The sequence below is a fragment of the Onychostruthus taczanowskii genome, unplaced genomic scaffold, assembly GCF_017590055.1.
Source record: "Onychostruthus taczanowskii isolate IOZ18803 unplaced genomic scaffold, ASM1759005v1 scaffold1, whole genome shotgun sequence".
Taxonomy (NCBI): Eukaryota; Metazoa; Chordata; class Aves; order Passeriformes; family Passeridae; genus Onychostruthus; species Onychostruthus taczanowskii.
In genome coordinates, this window is record NW_024496525.1 from 9,258,742 (window position 1) to 9,286,525 (window position 27,784).

Sequence of the window (27,784 nt, forward strand, 5' to 3'; positions counted from 1 at the left end):
TCACCAGAGATATACCAAAGCATGTTTATAGCTTTGAATATTATTCAAAGGGAGCTGGTACTGTGTCTATATTAAACTTCTGAAAGGCTGCTTGAAAATGTTCTCAGCAAGAGCTGATTTCTTCCTTGTCTCAGGCTTGCATAAATAATTGTATGAATTTCAGCACAAGAAGCAAGGAAGACTGATCCTGGGGCAATGAAGGGAATCTTAAGCAAGACAAGGAGGGTTACTCATGCTGGTCTTTTTTTCATTGCAGTTTGTTTGAATTAAGGTGCCAAGAATTTTTAATATACATTAAGAGGAACTATGTGCCTGCTTACTGGCTGCACAATCAGATCAGACTTGTATGGTTTGTTTACTATAATACAACTGCAAAAGTTTGCAGTTGAAATTACTACAAGAAGTGAAGTGGTATGTTGTTTTCACAGCTTTATGTTATATTTAACAGAAACTTTTAAGCTGTGTTGCTTACAGATTTTATTGAGGTATAGATTCTAGAATAGATAAACGTCTGTTTATTTGCATAAAAGGAGTTAGTCACTTTCTGTAACCAAAATTTCAGGGATGGGCTCAAAGATTTTAAACTTTTCTATCAGTGTAAAAAAGCTATTTGTCTGAACGATTTATTTTTATTTTGCTATGCTGTTTTTTTTTTTTGTCTTGTTTTGGTTTGGTTTGGTTTTTTTAAAGATACTCAACTGTAGTATGTAATAAACCAGGACATTGATTGCCAGTACCAAACTACTAAACATAACTGGCTCCTGAAAAAAATAAAGGTCCCAATATATGTTAAAATTGGATTAGAAAGTCAAAATTAGAGAATTTCAGCAAGAAAATGGATTAATTTTTAAGGTAAAAAATGTTAAAATCACTAAATATCAGGGTCTTCTATGGACGAGAAAATGAGGTACAGATGAATGAATCCATGAGATAGACAAGTTTAAGTATTGCAGCCCTGCCTGCCTGTCACATATTTATGGTAATACACCACCTTCTTTATCCTTGGGTTGCAAGTGATGTAGAAACCCTGAAAGAAATGTCTCATTGAGCCTGCATTTCTTATACATCTTTATTATAGGAGCACGTTGAGTCTAATAGTTCTTTACTCACAAACATGGACAGGAATGTGTGTATCAGTGCTTCTGTGTAAATGATGGTTAATTTGGTGCTCACCTTCCATGAAATGGTGCTTGATGCACATAGGATATTCATACAATTATGGAGGAATTTGGTCTTTTTGCTCAGGTGGACACCATGAGCAAAAGGAACATGGGAAATTTATACTTAATTGCCCATTAACAGAAATTTCTGATCAATGTTTTGTGTATTAAGAAGAGAAGAACACAAACAATTCAAAAGAAGAAATTATCTTCTTCCCCTTTTCCCAAGTTCAACTCCAGGCAAGCACCTATCCTCCCACTTCCAAGTCTCAGCTTCTCTCATTTTTATTGATCCATTCAAATTCCCCCACTGGGGTGAGGAGCAGCCCAGGAGGCTGGTGCTGCGTGAGCAGTTTTTGGTCTGCAGCTCTGAGCCTCTCACTGGTCCTCTGCTGCTGCTCCTTTAGCCAGTTCCCCTCCCCGTGTGTAGGCTGCCTGTGCACCCAGCCCCTCGGGGCCATCTGTGGCCAAGTGTGGGTTGCCCAGGCGCTGCAGCTCCCCAGGGCAGCCCTGTCCAGGCAGGGATTGCAGCAGCTGGAACCTGATGCCCAGCACCCACCTGCTCCACTCCAGTTGTGCTGCTATTCAAGGTGATTGAAGTTCATGCAAAAAGCATTCTTTGAGTGCAATTAGGGGATGGCTCCTCAGCTGCATTGGAGATTTGTCTGCAAGAGAAGTGAGCAAATTCTGCTCCCTATCCTGACTAAAATCTAAATGTTTTATTTTACAGATTAGAAGAGCTTTAGTTAAGGAAGCAGAAAGACCCATGGCCCAAGTGATTCCTGATAGAATTCCTGAAAGAATTCCTGAAATGTAGGAATCCTTGATCCAGACAGGAGTCTGAGACTGGATTCAGACATGGACTCAAACTCCAGACCCTGTATGCAAGCATGAGTGAATTGATTCCTAGTCTTCCACATCCCATATAAATGCTTTCTCATCCGGCTAGTGAAAGTGATGTCAGTCACCAGCATGACTGTGTGCCTGCAAGGAGCCTAATCCTGTCATTTAGCATGCCTAAATGACTAAATTTAGTTCACCTACTGAATTCAGGTGCCAGGTGGCCTAACCACAATTTTTCTAGAGATCTCAGGCAAGAGTCATGTCCCTTGCCCAGGCCATAATATTCCAGGAATGCCAGTGGCACAAGACAATCATGTACATTTCAAGCCAAGAAGGACCATGGTAGTGTTTTCAAGGTCTGAGCATGACATAGATGTCTGTCTGGGATATTCTGAGGTGTTCAGTTGGTCTTAAAGGCTTAAAATCCTGGTTTAAGCAACAAAGGGCTTGAATTTGCAAATGCAATTAATTAAATAGTTTCATAATAAATAAAGAAATGACAAAAGGCTGTGGAGGAATAGGTTCCTTTTGAGAAGGCCTGATGATAGGCAAAATGTTCATGATTCCAGATATTTCTTGATTAGAAGAACTTTATGATATCCTTTTTTTCCTGGTAATGTGTTTTATCAAACATGATAGATTAAAATAAGTTACTGAAGGTTGAAATAATTTCATCACCTATAGAAATATCTGGCAAAGATTTTTGTGTAGGGGTGAATATGTTCATAGAAATTGCTTTGCACTTAATACTTCCAGCTTATAAGTGTAACAAAAAAGGGAAATAAAATATCAATGTGATTGTAGAGTACTGAAATACTTGGTGCTCAGTTTGCTGGGACCATTCACACAGCTTCTATCTGTTAAGTTTTCAGGAACAGCAAAAATGTTCTGTTCTCTCTTATATTTTACAGTGATGTACCTATATTTTGTTTGTCAGATCATTTGTTTCTCTTATTTTTAAGTTACTGGGGAAAGACTCCTTTCTTTTCCCCTCACAGAATATTCTAGTTCTGACTAAGCAGCAATTAAAAATATTATTGGTTATTTTCAAATCACTTACAGTTCACATAAGGAGTTCTGCATTGTGGTTACTTGCTGTTCTTATAATAGGTATACATTCAAGGTCATTGTATCCATTATTCAGTGCTTCTGAGCTTGCTTTGGTGACTGCATTTGCAAGTGCTGAATGTGGTTTCTGATAGATGTAGGCATGAAACTACTTACTTAATTCCACTGAAATCTCTGGGACTGCTTGTGTCCGTAGAGTTATGCGTGATTCAATGTTGTGCTGGACTGGGGTCAGCCTAGCTTATTAGGCACTGATCATGCAGTTTTAAAATCTTAATTTAAAGCTTAATTTAAACCTGGACAAGGCCAGATTTCTATCATGTAATGCAATCTACTCTTTCCAGCTTCCAGTGTAATGTTCACTTGTGTGTAGACAGAAGTGCGATGGGACCACTTGCATAGTAAATGAAGGGCTGCCCAAGTCATACAGTAACATGCTGACAACAAATTTAACTAACAGATTTAGCTTAATTGTTAAAAGAGTCCTGGCTGCATATTGTGTATAGACAAACACGTCTGATGCCCAGCATGACTCATGTTCAGTTGTTAATATAATCCTGGAGATAAGGTATTTGACTAGAGCATGCCTTCTTGCATGCTGAAACTGAGATCGTTATATAATACGAGGAGCAGCAAACAACTATTTCAAAGTGGCACGGAAACCATTCAGGAGTGGAAACTGAATGCCAGTTTCATTGCCACCTATAAGGAGCCAAACAATAAGGCATTGTAGGCTCACAGTCTGAGCTCAGAACAGGAGGTTCAAGTGCACCAGCCAGTAGGCAAGCTCATCCAGGCTAAATCCTGCCAGATAAATGTATCTGTTAACAGGTCCATTAGGTGCATTTTAAATGTTTAAAAACCTTGTGAGAAATGTTCATGGGATGAACAAGGGATGATGCTATACACCAGGCAGTTTGTAGTAAGAGTGAGTTCATAGTAATCTTTTATTCACTGGCCTCAGGATATTTTGCCATGTAAGCAGCAATTTTAATCTTCATTTTACTGACTGGAAACGGACAAGTTAGGGGCTGTGCTCTATGGGAACAATAACATTTTAAACTAAGAAAGGAAGATGCTAGAGGGGTAGAGAGAAAGTGATGAAAATGGTTTTTGTTTAGTGTTTTTGTGGAGAAAAAGTGTTCTGATATTTTACTTTTGAATACATACTGATGTTGTCATTTACCAAGTTAACAATTTTATCTCACTATATAAAAGAACTGATAAGAATTTATTCCTACCAATCTTTTAGGCATTTATAAGAAAGTTGTCTTTATTCCTCATCATCCATTGAGCAATGACGAAAGAAAAAAAAAAGAGCAGGGTCAGCCTACTAAGATCTTCCCTTTGCCTAGTTAGATCCAACAATGAAATAACAGTGCAAAGCAGCTGGATTTAAGAGACAGAAGAGCCAAGATGGATCTGACTATATAGAAGTTCTGCCCTGAGGCATGAACTTTTGGAAAAGGTCTACAGTATCCTTTAAAAAAACTCACAAGAGAAATTGTGTCCTGGTTAATGGTAAGAGCTAGAGTTGTAATAATTCTAATTATAGTCTAAGTATAGCATTCTAATATTAGAACTTTTCTACTTGAGAATACAGAATTAGAAAGTTTTGTATGTCATGGCTCCCTCTAAATATGCAGAACTTCTGTCCAAGATAACGCAGGAGAAAATGTGTCAAATCAACACTTCCTCCCTTTTGCTCTGTATGCCTTCTGGTAAAACTGAACAAGGATACAGACAGCTGTTATCAAAACTGAAACAGTGATTTGATGAAGGAGTCAGAATTTAAATGTTCGCAGTCTCATATTGTTGGAATACTTCCTTCAATTTTCTGAAGAGGACTGAGGCAGAGCACCACTGAATAATAGTTGCAGTACTCTTCAGGATGTTCTGCCAAGAAGAAGCTCCATCTCTCTTTCCTGGCAGAGGTGACAATAAAGATTTTCATCTTGAATTTACTTCCAGGCAGCAGTTAGTGTTTACCCTCCAAGTATTTCATTGCATTCATTAAAAATCTTGTTCAAAAATGTTGACGAGGAGAAGACTCTTCGCGGCTGCTGAACTTTTACAGATGTGCAGATATTCCCATGCATACCTCACACATTGCAAGGCTGGCAGTTGCATGTAATAAATATCAGATTGGCCTTCAATGGTGTCAATTTTTATACTCATTAGAAGGAATAGTTCTCTAATTTGAATCTAACTGTGGTGAATCATATCAATCTTCACAAGTGAGATATTGCAGTCCCATCTACAATAGGAAATTGTAAGAAGAAAGAAAATCCAGGAGAAAATCCAAAAGAATTCGTAGTTCACGGCAGGTATTGCATAGCTATATGGGATAAACCCACAGAATTTGGTGCTCCTATTTCTGTGTGCTGATGCAGTTGTTCTGCACCAGCACCTCCACAAAGCAGAAGAGTAGGAAAAGCTGTAGGTGGGATTATTCATTCATTTCTAGCGTATACCAGTGAGAATTCTTCCATACCAAATATAGAACTAGTCAGTCTTTAAAATAACATAATCTAAGGGAATTTCCCATATATTTTGTTTCCATTTGTTTTATATTCAAGGGGTTCTCCAGGGAATAGTTTTTTAAAATTCCCAGGATAACAGAAGAGTCTGGTGACAAGTTATTACAAGAGCCTTCGTTTCCTTAGCACAAATTTGTATGTGACAAAGTTTGGAAATATTTTTTGTATTGCAACACTTAGACACTAAGGAAGTTAGTAAGGCCTAAAGGGGCAGGAAAACACAGCTAACATCCATTTATCAAGAACAGTAGAATCTCATCTGTCATTCTGAGAAGCATGATTTTAGATGTAGGTTGGGACTTACATCTAAGTGTAGCTGTAAAATTTCTCAAGTGGTTGTCTGCTATTTCTGGATCCATAAATTCCCATTGCTGTGTACATATAAAGCAAAATCATTAAAAATGTCAAAAATAACAAAACAAAAATTTATACTCCAGTCTGGAAAACTCAACCCCTTACAAGATCCTACTCAAGACGCCTGAGGTAATTTATCCATTAAGTTAGAAATAGAACACAAAATTCTTATGCTTCATGCAAAATCTTAATATTAACAGAGCACATAGACATGGTGAACATCAGGATTCATACAGTACAGTAGAGAGAGCCAAAAGGTCAAAATTTTTAGACTGAATTTAATATATGAATTGGGCTATAGTAAATTACTTTGTAAGATGTCCACAGCTCGAATTACTTCTGGTGTCATCTATTTGCGCACCCTTCTTAACTCTGCCAGAATAACTTCTCCGGTTTTTGTTCCCCAAACACCTGTTATAATGTGAAATTGGACTGAGCTATTTTCATCAAATGTGGTCCAGACAGTTTTCAGTTTTGAGGAGCAGATGTTAGTATTAGGTGCACTTCACATCTCCTTGCTACGTTTCCCCCTGGGTTCCACAGACTGGTAGTTCTCCCATTGGACTTTCAGCTTAGATGCTCCAGTCTGTGACCTAGGGAAGCTGGAAAATTTTGCTGCTGTAACATGAACATGCTCTTATTCTGTCACACCTGACTTACACAAAGCTAATAAATGTTTCTAAAACTGAGCTTTACTTATTGAGAAAGATTCAAATGTTATCATGTAAAAGGAGCTGAACCTAGGTTTATTTCCAGGGTACTTATGTATTTCAGGGAAAACTAGCAATCTAGAAAGTGGATTAATCTCTTCAGAACTAATGTCCTCATGTAGGATTCTCCTCTGAAAATGTGGTTTATGTGCCTGAACTTTGAAGCCACCTTATTGTAGACCTCTGGCTGAAATGCTGGTTGTATAATCAAGCTAGGACTTGGTTTATTTTTCTTCTGTTAGTCATGAATGGGTAAGGAATGAACTAGCATAGTTTGCAATGACACATTTAGTATGTTGTCTTCTTGCTTTTTCATGGAGTTGTGTCACTGAGTGTTTACACATACACTCTCACAAGAATTAATAAACCAACAGAGCCTGTATTTTTCACAGCATGAAGTCAGCAGTATCTCTGTTGGAGACTGTTTGTGTTTGTTTTCTGCTGTCACTGTTTTTGTTCAGCCACAAAAAAAAAATTAGATGAAAGAGCATTGTTGCAATTAAGAGTTTTGGCACAGATTTTTAGACCAGTGTTCAAGACATCCAGATGAAAAGAAATTTTGGTATTTGGTAAAGTTTATTCCCTGTACTTGTTTCCAGAAGGTCAATATAAGTCACAGTTTGCAATGCAAGCCACAATGCTGAAAAGAAGAAGTATTTTAAGCATTCCTGCTTGGCTAGTCAGTATAGAGTTGACTATCTCCCTCGGTTATGAGCATTCTACCTCCATTTTTGTTGTTATTTGAGCACAGGTTTTACTGGTGTGATAATTTAGAATTTTGAATTTGTACAAATGGTGTCGTGTGTGTTTCAAGGCCTGTTATTAAAACCCAACCCCATATAGGAATGCCTTCTTTTCCCTTATGCCAAATTTTTATTGGGAGAGAAATTCTAAGATGTGCACTGTTGCTTTACACTTTTAGACTGGAATACATTTTTTTACAGATATATCTCAGATATATCTTCTTTGTTTTACTGTAGTAGCTGTTATTTTATCACAGATCTGTAGATTGGCAGGAGTCTCTGTCAGATGCTCACATGAATTATTTTAATCATTTTGCATGTCTCTGTCTTACTGAAGTTATGTACTAGTCCAAGCCAAAATTCATTATGCTGAGACACACACATGGCAATGTTATGATTCTATCTTAGTATTACTGGGAAAAGGCACCAAATAATGTGTGATGTGTTGTTTTTAGTTTTTTTCTGTCATAAATTCTGTAAGTGATGTGGCAATTGAAGTGAATCAAGATTGTTTGCAAAGTGTGCAGAAAAGATTGTAAAAATTGCCCATTTGTAGTTTCCATATTCCAGACACTGGAAATTCATTATTGTTCCTTTTCACCTGTCTCACATAGTGATGACGTACCAAGAGAGAAATTCAGAACACAGCAAAACTTACTTGGCATTTCAAACAGTGAACTTTTCTCTTATTATGGACTTGTCTTGCAGATGTTTTGCTTCCTGCATCTTGATGCAAATAAAAAAGATGAAAAATGTATTGTGGTGGATTCCTTTCTATGCTTAACTTTTGAATGCAAGCTGGGAGGCAGGATGATGGCAGGCTGTTGAAGGCTGTGAATCACTTTAATTGCAATCCTATTTTTAGTAGACATTTCGGGATCTTAAAAACTGTAAAATGTTCTCAGTTGAAGATAGAAAAACTGATCAGGCATCAAAACTTTATTTATCCCTCCACCAATAATGTTTTACTCTAGACAGAAGTATGCAGAAAATAGCATGTGGTAGGCTTAATGGGGAGTACATAGATTGAGTAGGTGGATGTTCATCATCATAATTGTTTTCTAAATAACATTTAAATGTATAGTTATGGGAACACCCTTTAGGTTCCTGTTTGAGAAGTGCAGACCTATCCCATTTTCCAGCATTTGCCAAGGCCAGATCCATGTGTCCACCAGTTCTTCCCTCTGTGCTTACACTAGGTTCCTGTGGAAAAGAAATTCTCTGCATGGACTGGGAAGAAACGTGGGCTGCATTTCAGTAAATCCCTAGTCTGCATAATGGGAGAACAGTATTCTAGGGGTCCGGAAACAACTGAGTCTCAAATATTGATGTATGTACTTCTAAAATTTTCCATGAGCAAAAGTAAACTTGGCAACAGGAAAAGTAAATAGGAGTAAAGTGGAAGCAGGGGAGAAAAGGGCAGATGGGATTTTGTAGGAAAGAATCAAAGGTGAGCTGGCTGTGCAGTGGGAGTGGAATAGTGAGGTGAAGAAAGGTGGACTCTGTGATTTCCTGATTTTATGGACACTCTTCAAAAGTAACACAATGTGTACCTTGAGTAGTGTGGTAATGCCAGCAAAGGCAAGGGGCTCTTAATTTCCAGATGCTTCTCCTGTTTGAAGGAGCTCTGGAGGCTCCTTTAGTACCCAAAGTAAAGGGCCTTGCCTCTTCTCTGCTGCGCTGAAAGCAGCGACTTCTTTCAAGGCTTGTCTCAGGGCTCTGAGGTTTTTATTTAATACTGATAGTTATGAAATAAACTGGACTAAGGTTTAATTCTCTTCATTGCCATCACTGGATTTGTGCAGTAAATTCCAGGCTTTAAACAGGTGCCTGGTTTTCATAAGAACTTGTCACCCAAAAGCTGATGATACTTTCATCTTGATAAGAATTATGACCTAGCAACTAGGAATGTGATTTTGGTCTGGGGATTTTCTTTCAGTGTAAATTCAATATCTTTTCCTAGAATAAACTCCGCCTAATCTCTGATCCCTTTTACAGATGTTAGATACAGTGCCATGTGAAAATTTGCTGCATATGGGAAAATCTCAGCTTTAATTCAGTGATATGCTGGTCCTGGAGGACTTAAGAGAGGAAAAAATACTTGTGGGTTAATAAAACAGATGAAATTAATTTTTTTCCCCCAAAGCTTTACTCCCAGATTCATGCAATTTGACTTGGCAATTTCTATGTATTTCTTTTCTGCAACTGATACTGATGCTGCAAGTGATGACACCGGGCATTGAGACAAAATTTCTTGTGATAGCAATTGTAAATAATAGATTCTACCTGTTGTCTAACTACTTTCATATCATGAAAGTAATACACAGCATAGTGGTTGCTCAATAAAGGAAAATTACACTACATCATCCTGTTTATCTTTTTGACTTAGAACAATGACCAGTGGAAATACCTTATAATGTACTTATATGTTACAAAATTTGTGTCTGTCATTGTACCAACCAAGAAAGGACTACTTAAAGGTCATCTCATGGATGGGGAAAGTTATGACTCATAAACCCCCCCATAATATCTGAATTAGCAGAGTTTTTGATGAATGGAAGTATATTTTAATTATTCCCAGTGATATATTATTAATCATTTCCCGTCTTTGTGTAATTTTTTCCCAGCTTACACAAAGAATTCTTTGGCAGATAACAAAATGCTTTGTGGCACTGAGTGATAGCACTTTTTACTACACAATATTTAAGAAGTTCCGATGCTTAAGAGAGGTTCCAGGAAATATTAATCTAGTTGGATGTGTAAAACCAAACACACAAAAATGTGGCAGCTGTAACTGCTGAAGTTTTTCTCCAAAAATGAGGCATTGAGGTTACCAGAGCTAAAAGGAGACTAAATTAATCTATTAGACATGCTGTAAAGATCAACCTGTAAGGAATGATGAAGGAGGAGCGGGAATTGGGAAAGCTACTGCACCGTTGTCATCAGCAAAGAATTTCCTCTGTAGTGTTTGCTACTCTCCTTTAAAAGACAAGAAAGTGTGCAGATGGAACATGAGAGGGTTTTGAGAAAGCTGTATTCAGTTAGATCATCTCAACTTTTCCAAAAGAACTTGTCTCACAATAATTTAAGCTGAATGCAATTCTGGGAGATGATGGAGTCATCTGACTGGCAAACATACAGGACTGGTGGATGTAGAAATGCCCTTTATGGGACAAGTAAAACATCTATTGCCTTTAAAAAAGTCATACACATTTATCTGTAAATAAAATAAACCTTGAATTTATTGTGAGTTAAATTCTGCAGTCCATGGAGGTAGATTTCTCATTGAGAGTTGCCCAAATCAGGATTTGCAGAATTTGTCCCAGTCGTACAATTGGCACAGGGTGTATTCCAGCTTGTTCCAGCCTGAGCCCATGAGTGGTGGTGGTAGTGCCACAGTGATATTCTATTTGAGAAGGTGGGGAAAACCACTGCAGAGCAGCAGCTGGATAGGGAAATGAGAATATGAGAAGGAAACAGCTCTGCAGACTGAGATCAATGCAGAACGAAGGGCAGGAGGTGCTCCAGGTGCCAGAGCAGAGATTCCCCTGCAGGCTGTGGTGAAGCATCTGTGCCCCTGCAGCCCATGGAGGTCCATGGTGGGGCAGAGATGCACCTGCAGCCCCTGGAGGAGCCCGTGTAGGAGCAGGTGGATGCCTGGAGGAGGCTGTGACACCATGGGAAGCCCACCCTGGAGCAGGGTCCTGACAGGAGCTGTTGGGAGAGAAGCCCAAGTTGCAGCAGGTTTGTTGGCAGGACCTGTAACCCTTGGGGACCCCATGCTGGAGCTGCCAGTTCTTGAAGGACTGCACTCCATGGAAGAGAGAGCCACACTGGAGCAGTTCATGAAGAACTGCATAGTTCTGAAGTCCTCCCTTGAGGAAGGAAAGGCAGAGACAACATGTGACTAAAGGGACTGTAAACCCCATTCCCTGTCCCCCTGCACCACTGGCAGGGAGGAAGGTAGAGAAATCATGAGTGAATTTGAGCTCAGGAAGAAGGGAGGTTTGGAGGAAGGTGTTTTAGGATTTGTTTTCTTTCTCTTTACTTTTATTCGACTGCTAATAAATGAGATTAATTTCCAAGTGTTGAGCCTGTTTTGCTTGTAACAGTAATTGGTGAGTGATCTCTCCTTGTCCTAATCTCAACCCAAGAGCTTTTAATTATGTTTTTGCTTCTCCTCTTCAGCTGAGGAGGGGGAGAGATAGAATGATTTTAAATAGAATGACTTTAAACATCTGGCATCTAGCCGTGGTCAAAGCCACCACATATTGCCATTGATATGTAACTCTTCATTATCCTCAGCTGTCTTGGACAAACATATAAGTGGTGCACAGAGCTTAAAAAGGAAAATAAATCCTGTGTGTCTGTTTTCCTGTGGTGGAGCCAGTGAATGAATTGGAAAGATTGGGGTAGCATGATTGAGAAAAGTTCTGAGCTGTGGTTATCATACAAATACAGACTTACTGAGTGAGGCTAAAGGAAATTTTGCATGCTTATTACATGAATCAATGGAGTACATGTTCATGCAACAACGAGAGGCATCTGCCCCTACAGCAATGTACACACGAATCCATAGACCTCTGCGTAGGGGCAGCAATCAGTTAGATGAAATTCATTCACCATTCATTTACCAAATTAGGCTTACTCTTATTCACTCATTTCATAGCCATATAGTGGTGTTTGTGGGGTAATTTGTTCAAATATGTTCAAATTAATTATGACAGCAAATATTAATGAAAAGATCTGTTCCAGTCCAAGAGTTAAGGTAAAATTATCAGAATTTCCTGAGGGAATTTCCAAGTTCTGAGGCCTGTTGCCTCACTAATGATGCCATATTAAAACATTGGGTTGTACTGGCCTTCAAAAAATAAATTCTTCCTGTTTTTCATATTAGATAAGACAACCTGAGTTTTAAAGTCTGAATATTTGCAGTTACTATAAACTTTGACATGTACTGCCTGTTTGGTGCAGAAAAGTGGAGACTGATTACTACAGGCAAGAAAAATCACAGTCTACTGTAATAAATTTGTCCAAATGAATAATTTCTTCATTTTCAACTAGAAGCCAATTCAAACCTAAAAGGGTCCTAATAAAGCTGTGCATGTTTGGAGGAAAAAGAAATTCTGACCAGAATGAATTCCATCCATTTTGCAGCCTAAAGGAAGACAGCTGCAAATGCAGCTCATTGCTGAGCTGCAAGACAAATCAAACCCACAAATATTTAATGCCCATTTGCAAACAGAGAAGCTAGGAAACAGTCTGCATCCCAGGGAAACATGTCTACTGTCACAGACACTGTGATTTCAGGGACGTACAGCGAAACTGATTTAAAAGTAGTCAGTGACAATTCCGTCCAAAACAAAGAGTATTAATTTAGCAGCATTTAAAAAGGTTGTTGTGGTTTGGTTTTCTTCCACTATATCCTCTATTCCTCTGATCATCAAACTATGATATGTTTCATACTGAAGGAATAGAAAAATATAGCTGAAAAGAATTAGGATGTTAAAGTGAGAGTGAAAACACTAATATAGAGTTTTGCACGAAAAACTGCCTCACAAAACATATTGGAAAATTCATTCCCACTTGATTGTAGAAAAGGCAGAGGACAGTAAAACAAAGCTCTCTTTAAACAGTTGTCATGAGTGCATGCTCTGAGGTAGACCTGATTTCAGAATAGAAAATTCTTTGGCACTCAAGAAGTTATGCAATATAAAAATGTGCATACGTCTCCTCTGTTCACGCACATTTTGAAATAGGCATGTGTCTGTTTACAGTTCCACATCAATGCACATTCTCCATCTGCTTAGCTCAGAAATGGTTAATTAATGGCATAGTTACCTCTCCAGTTGGAATAGGCTTGCCAGTCAGAACAGAGATATGAAGAAACCTGTAGCCTAGGGCAAGATGGGGGCAGTGAGTGGGATGTTGTGTTTTTTTTTACAGCTTTCCTCAGCCTACGCCTCAGAAGTGCTGCTAAGCCAATGTGAGTATACAGGAGGAGAGTGGCTCAGAGGAAAGAGCAAGAAAATCTGCTGCTATGGGAGTTACGATCCTTGGACTGCGAGTCAGGAGGCTTTTCCTTGGTAAAAAAGCAAATGGCACCTCTTGACCTGACATAACCAGAAAGTCATGTGTGTGAAAATACGGCCCTTTGGACTTGGATGTAACTTCTGATTTTCTCTGAGGGCCAGTGCATGGCATTCCCCAGATAGCAAGTTGATAGAATAGTCAGCCTCAGCCTTGCTGTGGAACCTACAGGCTGAACTCCTAGTCTTATTTTTCAGTAAAATTAGTACTTCAGTGGCTGTAATTTTTTTTAAAATTCCCTTTTCATACATTTGTTCATAAACAGTGAGAAGGATAAGAGAGGAAGAAAAACTTCTCATGAAGTTGCATTGAGATATAAGTCAGGGGTTATCAGAGGGGATATTGAGCTTGGTCATCATACTTAATACAGTGAATTTAAGAAGAATATGGAATTTCACAGTTTGGTGAGAAGAATGCCATATACAAACTGCTTATAGAAATATATTTCACTCTAGACTGGTACCATTTCTACAACTTCAAGATGATACAAGAGATTTCATTCTTCCCTATTAAATAATCTCAAAGTGCTTAATGATGTATCTCACGGGCTCCATAGGGCTGAAGGTGACGCTAATGCTGAGGGAGGGATCACTTCTTTAGGAAAGAACTGATGCTAATCTAAAGGGAAATCATCATACATGGAAATAATTTATTACTACGAAGTAAAGAAATCATAAAATACATATCTGTCAAAAAAGTGCTTGGGAAATCACCTTTAGAAAACATGAGAAGCTGATACATAAAGGCTTTTGGGAAGGCAAACTTACAGGGAAGAAAGTGAAGAAGAGCTGTCCTTTAATGAAAGCAGGGGTCATACTAGTATAGTAGGAAATTATTTCCCCAGAAGGTAAAGATAAGAAACAGCATTTGATGTAACAAAGTTCCAGAATTTTTCTATAAGAGGAAGAAAAAGGAATATTCATTTACCAGGACCGGCATGCAAAGTACAGTTGATATTGAAAAGGAGTGAATTATTTCTTTGTTTCCATTTTCAAGCATTACTATTTAAATACATTACATTACAAGAACTTCATTATAATTAAAAAAATTATTATATAGATACTTTCAAAAGGAATACAGAAAATGGTCATGAATACATAAATAACAGGTTGGAGGTGCTTAGATAAAATAAATCTGGTCACATTGCATGTGAAAGAAGTCTGTTAATGAAAATTAGTCCAGCATTCTTAAAAACAATACTAAAAGTAGTATCTGAAGCATGAATAATTGTCCTTGGAAATATGGATGATTTTAAAAAGGAAATGGATTCCAAGCAGAATTCTGGAAAAAATTATTACTTAGTAACAATAAGGAGAATAATAAACAGCAAAACAACATGAAATTGTCTAAGACACGTTACAGTAAATGTATCTGCCTTATGCTTTTTTGAGTGGGAAATTGCCTAATGGATGCCTGCCTTCCTGCAGGTCCGATGTATCTTGAGCTTAGAACTTCTGTATCGTCACATCAATTCGCAGAATTAAGCTAGAGAAGTCAAGTCTGTGTAATGTTTTCCCCACAAGTTTTGTTGCACAACTGTCTCAGTGAGAAATTATTGATTCACAGACAAACTGGGAGAGTATTTTAATGAGTCAGTCTCAATTTTTAAGCAATATTTTAGTGCAATGATTTAAGTCTTGGAATAGAAACTGAACTCAAGCTATTTTTCTTTTTTTTGATACAGGCTAGGAAATTAATAACGCTGATGATGTACAATGACGCAGATGTCATTTACTTAGAATTCTGCAAGGTCTTTGACATCCTCTCACACAAAATCCTTTTCTCTAAACAGGAGATATGGATTTGAGGGATGGACTGTTCAGTAGGAATTTTATGTTTTATATAGAAAATTTTGATACAGCGTGCACAGTCTTGGATAACTCTAAATACCAAAGAATACTATTTCTATTGCTAAAGAAGTCCTTGATATCACATCCTTTACAAAAGACTGAGGTAAGGCAGAGGCCTCTGATGGTGCCTGACTTGATCATCCCCGAAGAAAACAGAGCAGCTTGATTCTGAGCCAGGTAAATACCTGGGCTCTTCTGAGTGATCTGCAGTAAGGTCTTATGCACAAGTGCTTTAAAAAGGTCAGCAGCTGTGCAGAATAATAAACTGGATTTGCCGTTCTTCAATCTACTGTCTTTCTTGTATCGTGTAAGTGGAGAATGAGAAGAGTAAATTGCAAGAGGAAGCATCATTTCATACACAGAGGAAGGAGATGAAGGCAGGAAAATGTGGTCTGATAAGAAGTTTTTTTCCTAAAGTTCTAAAGATAGTGGAAAAGGTCTGTTATAACACCCATCCCTCCAATGGAAGAACAATGTAAACAAGTCTGTTAAATAGTCCTGTTAACTGTCCCAGCTGTAAGATAGAACTAATCCTTTCATATGTTGAGAGTGGAGAGGCTAGAATAGCATATAGTTTGAAGATGATTGTTGGCAGGATCACCACCATAAAAATAAGACTCCTTTTTAATGTGTCCTAGCATGCACATGGCTCAGGCAATTCAAGAAGCCCTTATTTCTGACAGAACTTGAAATAGACAAATATATGCACATATGCAGGTTTTTATACAGAAGAGTTATGTCTTAGGAGGGACACTGAGAATTCCCCTTAATCATGTGAAAATCAAGCAGCTCACTTTTAATGGCTCTACAGCTCTAGTAACAATAAAACTTAAATTGTTGTCTTGTGGTGCCACAGTGCACAGGTATATAAAATACACTTAGATCAGTAATTACTGGATAAATAGTCTTCATGGATTTACTTGACATAAAGGGTGACTGAATAAGAAATAGATATACAATATATTATTTAGAAAAGTTGGTTTTGGTGCAACAGACAATGTCCATACCATGCTCTCAAAGGTTTGTTCTACATGGATTTCTGAAATTCAGAATGGGATGAAAGAGCTTGAGTCTGCACAATATGGGTGGATTTTTTTGTAAAGAATTTTTCTGCTAATTATTTCAAGACTAGGAAATCCAGACTAATACAACATGTGACAGCAATGCAATACAGAGATTGCTGACTAACAGATAGAAAGAATACCAACTTTGCAACAATGCCCTCTGCTTCCCACACTTCACTTGCAAAGGTTGCTGGAGCACGTAATGGTTTCTGTATTAGACTCAGCTAAAATGTCCATAGCTCTGACAGTGCCAGATACACTATCAATTAAATTAAATATGTAGTTTAACATAATTTATTGCTCCCATTCTGTGAATTGCTGCAAGTTTCAAACATCTGGACCTGTCATATCATATTATCTCAGAACAATAACCATAAGCTGAGAGACTGATCTGTTTATGTGCAGGGCCACAAAATCACAACCAAGAACATTCATACTTCCCTGCTTACCACCTTATGCTAGAGCAATTTACACTGTACCATTTTGTGCCTTTATCTTAGATCTTGAGTGGAGATTGATTTAACAGAAAAGAATACTTTGTTTATGGCTGAATATCTATTAAACATAGGCCTGGACAATTCTAGAGCTGTGCAGGAAAAGTTAGAAATCCCCTACTAAGTTTTAATTTACTATTGTGTGTTATATAAGCCTATCAATAGCTATTCCAGCAGATGAACATTGATTTCTAATGCAATTTATGTTTCATGGTCTAATATCTGCTGTCAAATGCTGTGTGAGTAAAACACCCCTTTACTTTATTATCTGTGGGCATTTTCTTTTTCGTTTTCATGAATTATGAAATACCTAAATTACGTGCCAACATTCTTTTTACAAATTATTATTGGTATGATGATAACCTATTAAAGAGTCCTTTGGATACATGGGAACCTTCTATAACCCCAATCTTGGAACATTTTGTGTGTCTGTAATGCTGGATTGTGTCCACAGCCCATCTATAGCTGCAATTGGCTTCCTTTCCTACCAATGGCAGGCCTGGGGAGAGATAAGAGTAAGTTTATCCCTACAGAATAACTTCACTGCTGGCTAAAGGGCAAACAGGAGCCTGGGGAGGCACACAAGGATCACATGGGAATGCATTTTGAAAGACAGTTGGGAGCTGTGTAAGTCTTGGTCAGAGTTTTCAGCAGTGCTGAACATGTGAGCTGAACATTCAGAGTCTCCTTCTCTGCCTGTGCTTATGTCTGACCAGACAAGCACCATGCTGGTGCTCCCCCCTGTTCTGACAGGATAAACAAGGGGAATTGCAGTGTAATACTGATGTATCTACCTGGCTTGTGGTCTGAACCTGATTTATGTTTGTCCAGGAACATGTGCAAAGTCATAAAAATGCTTCTTTACACCCAAACATACACAGATTTTGTCATACGAATTAGGTGACTGTAAATTTTCGAATGATTTACATATCAAATGTCATTCCTAGTAGCCTCTAATTGAATTTTGCATGTTCAACCTGGAAGACCAGTGTACATTAAAGAAGACACAGCATCACACAGATGTGACACTGCCTCTGATTTTCTTTTTAGCTTAAAGTCATTATATTTCATATTAAACAAAGTAGAAGCATTTCTGTGAGTAAGTAAAATGTTGCATACAAGTTTACTTTTAGAATATCAAAGTAAAGATATATTTGTACAAAAATATTTAGATATCAGTGTTTTGAGTATTGCTTACTCTTTATTGAATAAAGAAAAATGACACTTCTGAGAAGTTAACTCACAAGTGATTACTGAAGCATGTATATTTGTAATGAGTGGAGTCTGTATTTTTTTATATAGTATCTTTTGCTCAGATAGTATGACTTTTCCTTTTTGTTACTGCTTATGATTTCTTCACATTTCAGCATTACTCTAAGGAAGTAGATGAGTTCATTTAGTTAATTTCATTTTCTAAAACTAGTGATGGCAAACCTGTTGGGGAATAAGAATTAAAGATACTGTCAAGTCATTCTTAGCTGTTCTCCATGTTCAGATCAGCTAAAATCCCAATGAAAATGGTTTGAAATTATGACAACCCTTCACCTCAGATGTCTTGGACCTTACCCAGCCTGGACTGTATGCTCACATTCTCACTTTTCTGACGATTCATCTTTCCTTCCTTTTAGAGATGATGTCTGCACAGAATATAACAGTAGCACAAAATCACAAGCTCCCGATGGCCAATGTCTTCTGTATTCATGGATTGAAGAACTGGGATGAACATTTCCTGAGATCCTCTTAAAGGCTTTACCTTACAAATTCTGTGCCCTGGCAAAAGGAATGAGTGTTCTCTGTCTTTCCAAATCTGTAGACTCTATTCACTTCACTATTCAGCCTACTAGTGCTGATATCCAAAACAGTTTATTTTCATCTATCTAATGGGAAACTTTACAGGGTTTTCCCTTAAGGGCCATTTCCTTACCTGAGCTTTAAGTGGAAAAATAGAGAAATAAAATAATATTATGGGTTGCCAAACAGTCTCAAAGAAAAAACAACACTTGTAAGTTTTATTTTGTGTGTACTATTCAGCACAGTCTTAAAAAGACATGAAATGAGATTCAGATTGTTTTGAGCTCCATGGTCAAGTATTGTTGAAAGACACAATCTGAATTCTGCATTGAGAACAAAGCATAATCTGCCATTTTGTGTTCCTCAGTGTTGCAATGTTACAAGGTTGAGTGAGTCAACCTCTCTGTGTTCATGTGATGAATGATCAGATTAAGACATTTTCTTATTTATGAACCAGGGCTGGTCATCGTAAGGGTCAAATGGAAGATCACTTGTGTTGGAAACACCCATTCTGTTGCAAGAGAGCACTGCACTTTTTGCTTGAGGGGTCCAGACATCTTGTGTTTACTACCGTAGACTCCTGTCTTGAATTATGAGAGACAATGCATGTTTTGTTTTTTTGTTAATTGGATCCTATAAGCCTCTGAAGTGAGACCCTCAAATGGCATTTTGTAGTGGAATTTAAATTGACATGTTGTCTTTCTGATGTGTTTAGATGAAGATCACTGAGATGTGCTAGAAACTACAGCTAGTTACTACCCACTGCAGTGATTCTTAGATCAGAAAGGATTCCAAGGCAGTTTTGCCATTTTATTTAATTTTCTATATCAACAGCTGTTGTCTGTTGAATGCTACAGAGCAAACTCACCAGTGAGGCCAGATTATTAAACTATTGAGAACAGCAATGAGATAATTTGTATATTCTTAGTGTGTCTGCAAGAAAGCACAGAAGAGTAACAGACAAGAAATATATTTTACCAAATGAGTATCTCTGCTCACTAAAATAAGTTTCTGTTCTTCTGTGGACAAAACAGTTTAATTCAAAAGATTTTCATTTAATAAAATAATTCATCTCAGGGTTTAATTTACTCAAGTAGTATACTAGTGCACCATGAACAGCTGATGTTAGAATACTGGCAAAGAGCACAGTCATAAACGATTTTTTCTTATGCATGTGTAGTTGCAAGGCTGCCTACCACCATTTCTGTGAGTTCTTGGTAGGGAGAGGGGCTTTGGCAGGTGTTTATTCATTCCTTGGCAGTGGTCAAACTCCTAGCAGAAAAATTAACAAATGTAATTTTAGAGGTAAACTGCTAGACACTGTAACCTGGTCTGACTTCTAAATTTTTGCTATTTTGACAGGAAATAGTTTTACACATCACTTTTAGAAACCTGCTATGTTATGTCACATTTAAAAGCAATCTTCAAAAATGCTGTTAAAAGCTTATGCCATCCTTATAGCAAAAATCAGATTTAATTATTTTTTTTCATTACTTATATAGCTGATACTACTTTGACAGCGGCTGCCACAGAACACTAATATGACTTAAAAATAACACAGCAGTAACATCAATACACTTCACAGAACTGCTGCAGCTGCTTTGGGATGAAACAGAAAACCTCCCAAAAGGCTGCAAATGAAAACAAAACAATATGTGCTGATTTATGTTTCATTCTGAAGGTCAATAAAACTGGGATCTAGCAAGTAGCATATGAGAGGAAGTTCCATAAGAGACATCTGCCTCTGGTAAGTGGTGCTGTCAGTGCTACAAAACTCAGCACCAGAATTTGACAGTATAAATGTCCTGAGTGGTGTTTAAATGTTTAATTAGCTGCTGATAGGCACCATGAGAATGCAAGAGTGTATTTAGTCTTACACTGGTGTAAAGCACACCGTCGCATGGTCAATCTAGCAGGACATCTTTATATCCTTATAGTTACATCACCCACGGCATGTGAGGGGACAGTGGAAGGCTGATCTCTCTGGGAGCTCCAGCTGCAGAACACCACCAGATTTTGGCCTGGATGTGTGTCATGGAGTGACCTGTGGTTAGTCCATTAGGTCCAATTGGCGTCAGCCCAGATTAATACTGCAACATGAATTGCAAAAATATAATTATTTCCCTTCAGTTAGGAATGAAGACAAAGTATGGTTCACCTCTTGTCCCTGTTTCCTGTTTTCACATGAAAAAAACACACTTTTTAATGGCCACAGTTCTTGATGGTCTCACTAGAAAGGTCAAAAATAGGTTTATGTTCTGAAGTCTGAATTTTCCAAATTCCTTTCAGGAATGAGACCTGTGCAACTCAATGGGGGAAAGAGAAGCTGGAGGAAGTTAATGTTCTACATAAGATACGTGGTCTGTGTCAGGTGTGCTGTAGGTGTGAAGAGGTTATGTAGGCTTCATTTGCCATGCTGTGAGAAACTAACAAGTGGTTTCCTATTTCTCTTCCCATTAGTAAATGTGATACCAGTAATATGGTGGCAAGGCATGGGAGGAAGCAACTAAAATATACATTTCTTGCAATTCACCAATCCATAGCAGCATATCTGCCTGCACATTGATTAAAACAACCCAGAAAACACTTTCATGCTTCATTTTTCCAGTTTGTTATGTTTTAAAATGTAACTAGGATAATGAGAAGTGAAGACCTACAGACAAAGGAACAGGCTCCTTTCATCACTGAAACGGAACTGCAGGTGTTCCCTTGGCAAGCACAAGAGTAAATGTAGATTAGGAACACAAATTTAATGTTGGGAACATTAAATATAAAAGGAATGATATTTTTAAGTGATAAATATTCATGAAAATACTTTGAATGAAATGAATACGATTCTAATTAATGTTTCATAGGAAATGTGTCAATTTTTGGTATGTATTTAAAAGTAACTTTCTATTTTAAGAAGTGGAAGGGTGTAAATTAAGAATCTGTAACTGGAAAATAGAAAGTGAGACAAAAATTGCTTGCTAGCGTTTCTCTAATTTGAATGGTGACAGGACTGCATGCAATTTATTTTAACATTATCTAAGAGCTTGTCTGTCTATATGACAAGAGAACTAAGAAATAAATATTATGCTGTAATAGCTGTATACAAAGAACCTTCTGAGCTCTGTTGTTTTTTTCTCACTATACTTGTTAATTGCTCTTTTAAAGTAATGGCTGCAATAAACTTTTCCTCAGATTTGGAGGACTTCAAATTATTGAAATACAGAAGACTGAGATTAATAAAACGTAATCTTTAGAAAGAAAAATTCTGGAGTGCATGAGGGGAAGTGTATTACACAAACATTCTGTGTGAGGAAGCCTTTAAACAGCAGACACCATTTTGGACAGTGTTTCTTTAACCCAGAGTTAGCAGTTGGCTAAATTGTCCCTCACCACAAGAAATCTAGAAAGCATGGGCACAGACAGAGGTGTAACATGACTCTGTGCAAGGAAACAGGGGCCAGGAGGTGGGTCTGTGCCCCCCAAGTCCTTGCCATGGCCCTCTTCAAACATTTGTATTGTTGACTCTCTCCCTGCCATCAGCTAAGCCTCAGAAGCTCTGAGCCCAATCTTTTTGCTGCTAAACTGGGCTGCAGTAGATTTTTTGTATGTCTGCGGATCTTTGCCTGACCCAGAGGAATGATGCAAGGGAGAATTTGGGTGCCTGAGACCCTCTAACAAGTTCGGGCTGCAACCAGGTGTGAGAACATTTGCCTGCTGGGCAAGTTGGTATCTGAGAAAGGGCTCAGACTCCCACTCCGTGAGGAATTTAGACCTGGAGTTTGCAGCCTCTGGCTCATGAAGTGTTTTTGCCTTCAAGCCCACAGAAGGCAATGAAAAATGGAAAAAAGCAGCCTACTGCTGCTAAGCTTATATTTGCTCCACAGAGGTCTTGTCAGCCTTGGAAGGTTTGCAGGACTCTAAAAACTAAAGAAGAGGAAAATGGGGAAAAAAAAAAGAGACTGATTTGTGAACCCTACCATTCAATGGAGGTTGAAATTTAAATCGTGCAGTCAGTCACAAGATTTGAACTACACTCAGGGAGTTGTGAGAATGATGATTTAAGTACCTGGGAGGAAAAATTCTGTAGGTTAAATGTATTAAATTCAATGGGAACAAGTTTAGGCCCAAAACTGGAGAAGATTGAAGAAACTATGAGTATTCTAATACAAGTCTTGTGAAATAATATATTTATCTATTAATCAAAGAAATGTGAAGATTTTTGGAAAAGACAATTTTAAATTAACAAAAACCTTAAATACCCCAAACTGAATCAACTGGATAGAAAAATGTAGCTGGTTTTTGTTGTGAACGACTAATGATAAATATGCAATATGGCTTGGTTTTACATACACTACAGCATGATTTTTTTCAGATGAAAACAGATTTTTGCTCTATTATGGTACGTATTTTTAACGTAATTTTGAGAGATTTATGAGGAATCGTAGTGAACATAATTAAAATAATCCAATTATCCTGGATATGCACTTTTGCCAGTTGTGATCTGTGTTTCATTCTCTGATTCATCAGCATTTGAATACAAAAGGTTAACTCAGACCCCACATGATTATTTATATGTGTGTTTGCCAAAGAAAAAATTAGAGCTTTCTAAACTGCTTTGAAGTACATGATGTCATTTAAACCTTCATAAGGTAAGTGTGCATTTTACAGATGAGTCAATCACTATATTTCTCCAGAGATAAAAAGAGGGGTTAGGGGAAAATTTGAGCACAGGCTTTACATAAAAGTTTAATGCTCCTCACAATCCGAAGAGTTTTTGTATTATCCATAAGATACCTTAAGGTGTTCTTAGCTTTTAGTTAGCCTAGTTAGTTGGAGGGTTTTTTTTATCAGAATTGATAAATATGTTTTCAGCTAGAATCAGATCAAATCAATCTCAATTCTCAGTAGTCTGTATTCAAGAATGCCATAAGAAATTTGTGAAGACTTTCTTTCATAGATCACTGAATGATGAACTTTTTGTGAATCTTTTGTAGAAACTTCAGTCGTAATCACTTTGCAGTTGAGATTTACAGATGCATAATATTTCTCTATATTGAAGGAAAAAACCCCTAAAATCTGTGGCCCAGATCCTCCTTTGGATATATTCTACTTAAGGAGTCAGTGTCAGGATACCAGATTTAGGCCAGGCTGAAAAATCCTGTTGAGACAAGAAGCTTATGTTTTAGTGGCCTTGCCTTGTGTACATTTCACATACTTTCCATATAATGCCATATTTTGGTAAATTCTATCTCAGATGAAATATTTATTATATGACTCAGAAAATATGTTTGAGAAGGGTTTCATTTTGTAACAGTAGCTCAAACTGGGACAAGCCTCAAAATATCTTCTGTTGTGGAGCTTTGAATTTTTTTCTGGTTACTAATTTCCTTCTGTAATTATTAATATATAATTTATCTATCAGAAATTTCACGGAACTGGATTATTTGTGTTTCTTTGAAATGACTAAAAAGAGTTACATAAATTTTATCAGTTTTTTTTTTTTTTGTTTCCCCTTCTACTCTAGGGCAGTGGCTAGAAAACATCTGAACACTGGTAATCACTTGAGATCAAGCTCTCCATTATCAATCAATATTTTTTCAAGTACAAACTTCTGAGAAATAGGTTGCAATTAATTGGTGTTCTCAGTTACAGATTAAATTATCAAATACAGGCTCTTGGTAACTACTACAGGTGAGAGTAGAACCTGCTCTGCCTGAAATGAATTCATTCTTGTGTGCGGATCAGTACTGCAATATCCATGCACTTTTTTTCATTTAAATCATTTGCACATAGAATTTCATAAGGCTACCAGGTGTAGGCATCAGAAGGATCTCCACAGCACTCTAATCTGGTAGTTATAATAGTCCTTGAAGCTGCACATTCCTGCAGTTCTGTCATGTGCTGTAAGCATAGATAATGGTGTTCCACAGAAATTCCTCTGTGTTGCTGAAAGTGCATAAAAATGCACTGTGGTTACGTAGAGACACCACATTGTTCCTGTTAATCAATTCCTTTGATTAATTCCTATTTCTCAACTGATAACATCCATGGTGGTATTTCTGAAAGTAAAGCATATCTTATAAGAGTATTTATTTAAAAGGTGACTGTTTCCCTAGCATTTCAAATGAGTCAAAAATTCTGTAATATATTAAGATATGAGTGCCATTAAAATTCCTCACTCAACTTCAAACACGTGACACATCATGTACATAAAATTCTGCACTGAATTTCTAAACTTGACATGTAATAGAACTTCAACATTCAAATAATTGCATACCTAGACAATACGATATTTGGTATTTTCATGTCACTTCGCTGAAGTCTGATAGTGAAACATCAAAAAGTTGCTACATAAGCAGCAGAATTAGTAATTTATTTGTGTCCACTGTTTCCTTAATGTAAATGTAAAGTTCTTCAATAATGCATTAATAAGATCTGTTCTCTCCACTACTGGCCTATCTCTGTAAAGTTTGTAGATATGTAATGTCTTAATGATGTCTTTACCTCCTGATAGTTTTGTCAGAAATCAGCTTGGAAAAGTTATTAAAACAGTGTGATGAACTGAGTCTTGGATCTTCAGGAAACTATACTAAATTATTAATTTTTAAACCATTTTAATATACTGTGTAAGCAACACTCCATAAACAGTACATTTGCTTCTTCTTCAGCTAGTATCAGTATATCATACTATTAAAAATACATAGGAAAGATATATGACATAATATTGAAATGTTTTTCCACTCTGAAAGTGATTTTTTTTTGCTGAAGTTCTTTATAAATCCATGTTATTCTTGTCTGTGTTATCCAGCTGCCAGTTTACCAATAATTTACCAGAACAGCAGCATCTCTATTGTTTTTCTCTGTGATAAGAGATGCAGAAATCATGAGACTCTGCTTCCAAAATTTCAAGAAAATGTAAAAGGTTAGCTAAAATTCTTCCTTGCAGCTTTTCTAGTAGGAGTTGGGAGGGGTTCACTAATAAGGAGCAGCAAGGCAGATTGCATTACGATGTTGAACACACATTCTTTCATTAAGAGAAGAAAGGCTGAGAAGGTCTGACACTAAGAAGGGCTGAGGTGCTCACATGTCCTGACATTTCCATTTGTAATTGAAAACTTCTGGCACCTTATGCTGTACATTATATGGAAAGAATAAGAATGTAGAAGATTAGGAAAAAAAAATTCTAGGCATATTTCAGTAATGTTAGTAAAATATGCATTAGAGTTAATGCAGGATAAACAATAAATTGAGAGTTTTCCAAGAACTCTGATTTAAAGCAAAATTGAATACAACCTTAAATAATTTAGAAGTTTTCTTCAAAGAAACATCCATTAATCTGAATAAAAAGACTTGAGCTTGAGTAAGTGAGATTTTTAGAACTACCTAAAAAGATTGATCCAGTAAGATTTTAGAAAATTTCACAATACAAGTTAGAGATGCCAGAGGTAGGTAGATGAGTTGCTTGAAGAATTTTAATTTTAACACTAAACAAAAAGTCAGTTTGGACATTATTTTATCTGAACCAGGTACCCATTCAACTTTACTTTAGTCAAAACTATGCCTAATAGCTAGAGAGTCACAGCTGATATTGTGTGATATAATCCTAATTTGCTTTTCTTCAGATAAAACTCCAGATCAGATTGTAAAGTTCAAGGCATTTTCTGTTACCACCCCAATTTTATTCATTGCCTGGAGGCTTTAATGCTTTATTTGTAGGTATTAAATACAAGCTGAATCTGAATGTTATTTTATGAAATCAAGAGAATGAATGTTATTGTTTTAAATGAGTCATAGATGAAAACTATATATCAGGAGTCCAAATATTAATTAAAAAGAATATGCTATATTCAGTAGCATAAAAATACCATAATGATGAACCATTATTATGGGATAAGATCCTTTTCTGGCAGAAGATACATTCCTTGGATTTTAATGTCAGTGCCTAAAGCAGTAAAAGCTGCAACAGTTAGTGGTTGGCAATTCAATCTCAAATTGCAGGAGACTTGCCAGATAGAATTTTTACAACTTCAGGATTCAGAGACTTTGTATTGCATGTGCTTGTAAATTAAAACTATTGGAGCCTTTCACCAAGTCTTAATTGTAGAAAGTTCAGGAAAAGGCAAGGTCATTTGTTTACCCTATAAATTAGGATGATAAAACTATGATTTTGAAAAGAAAATCCCTTAATGAATATTTATCACCATTCTCTCCCCACCCCTGACCCCAAAATTGCTTCAGTATTCCTGGCCACCAAACATCTCCCTTATTTTAGGAAATGATCATAGTTTAATGTCAAAACAACTTGAGGAAGAAAGAACAGTACATTCTAGGAAGTGTGTCAAATTCAGTTTCAGTCAACAATTTAAACTGTGACAATCTTATAGTGCAGTTCTTAAAACAGGTGCTTCTTTGTTCAAGTTATTTCCTGTTAGTCTATGTAGTGGGATTTCTCAATAATTTTCCACATAGTTGTGAGTATCATCATTGAATTAGCCTGCCATATCTGACTAAAGGCTTTATAGTAATGCCTAGTTCCTAATTCTGGAGGAAGTCAAACATTTTAATCAAATGTTTGAAACAAATTCATCAAATATTTGAATTGCTAAAGATATGCCACATTTTTTCTGAAGGATCATGTTCTTTTTCCATTTAATGGCAAATCTTACCTTCATGGGATGAAAGACCCGTGGTGTCTACCAACAGCAGTAAAGGTCATTACAGTCTACTGGGTAAAATAGAGGATGAAAGAAGCAGTCCAAAACCCAGTATTTCCTTTGAATAGTTTATTTTATTTTGCAGCTGAATATTGTTCAATAGAAATCTGAGTGTCTGCTATTTTGACTGTTTTTCTGTGTAGAGAGCATCCATTTTTCAGATTATAACTAGTGTGGTCAGTAATCCAGATAATGATTTAAATTCTCACTTAACCTTATGGGCTCCAGCATTCTCACTTTTCCTTCTCAGGTATTTGAAAATACTTGTATGCTCTGAAGATAATTTTTGTTCTGATGAGGACATAAAAGGTACACTGTTTTGTCCTTTGAGATTTACTGAATGCACAGTGACCTCAGTCTGCTAAGCAATAG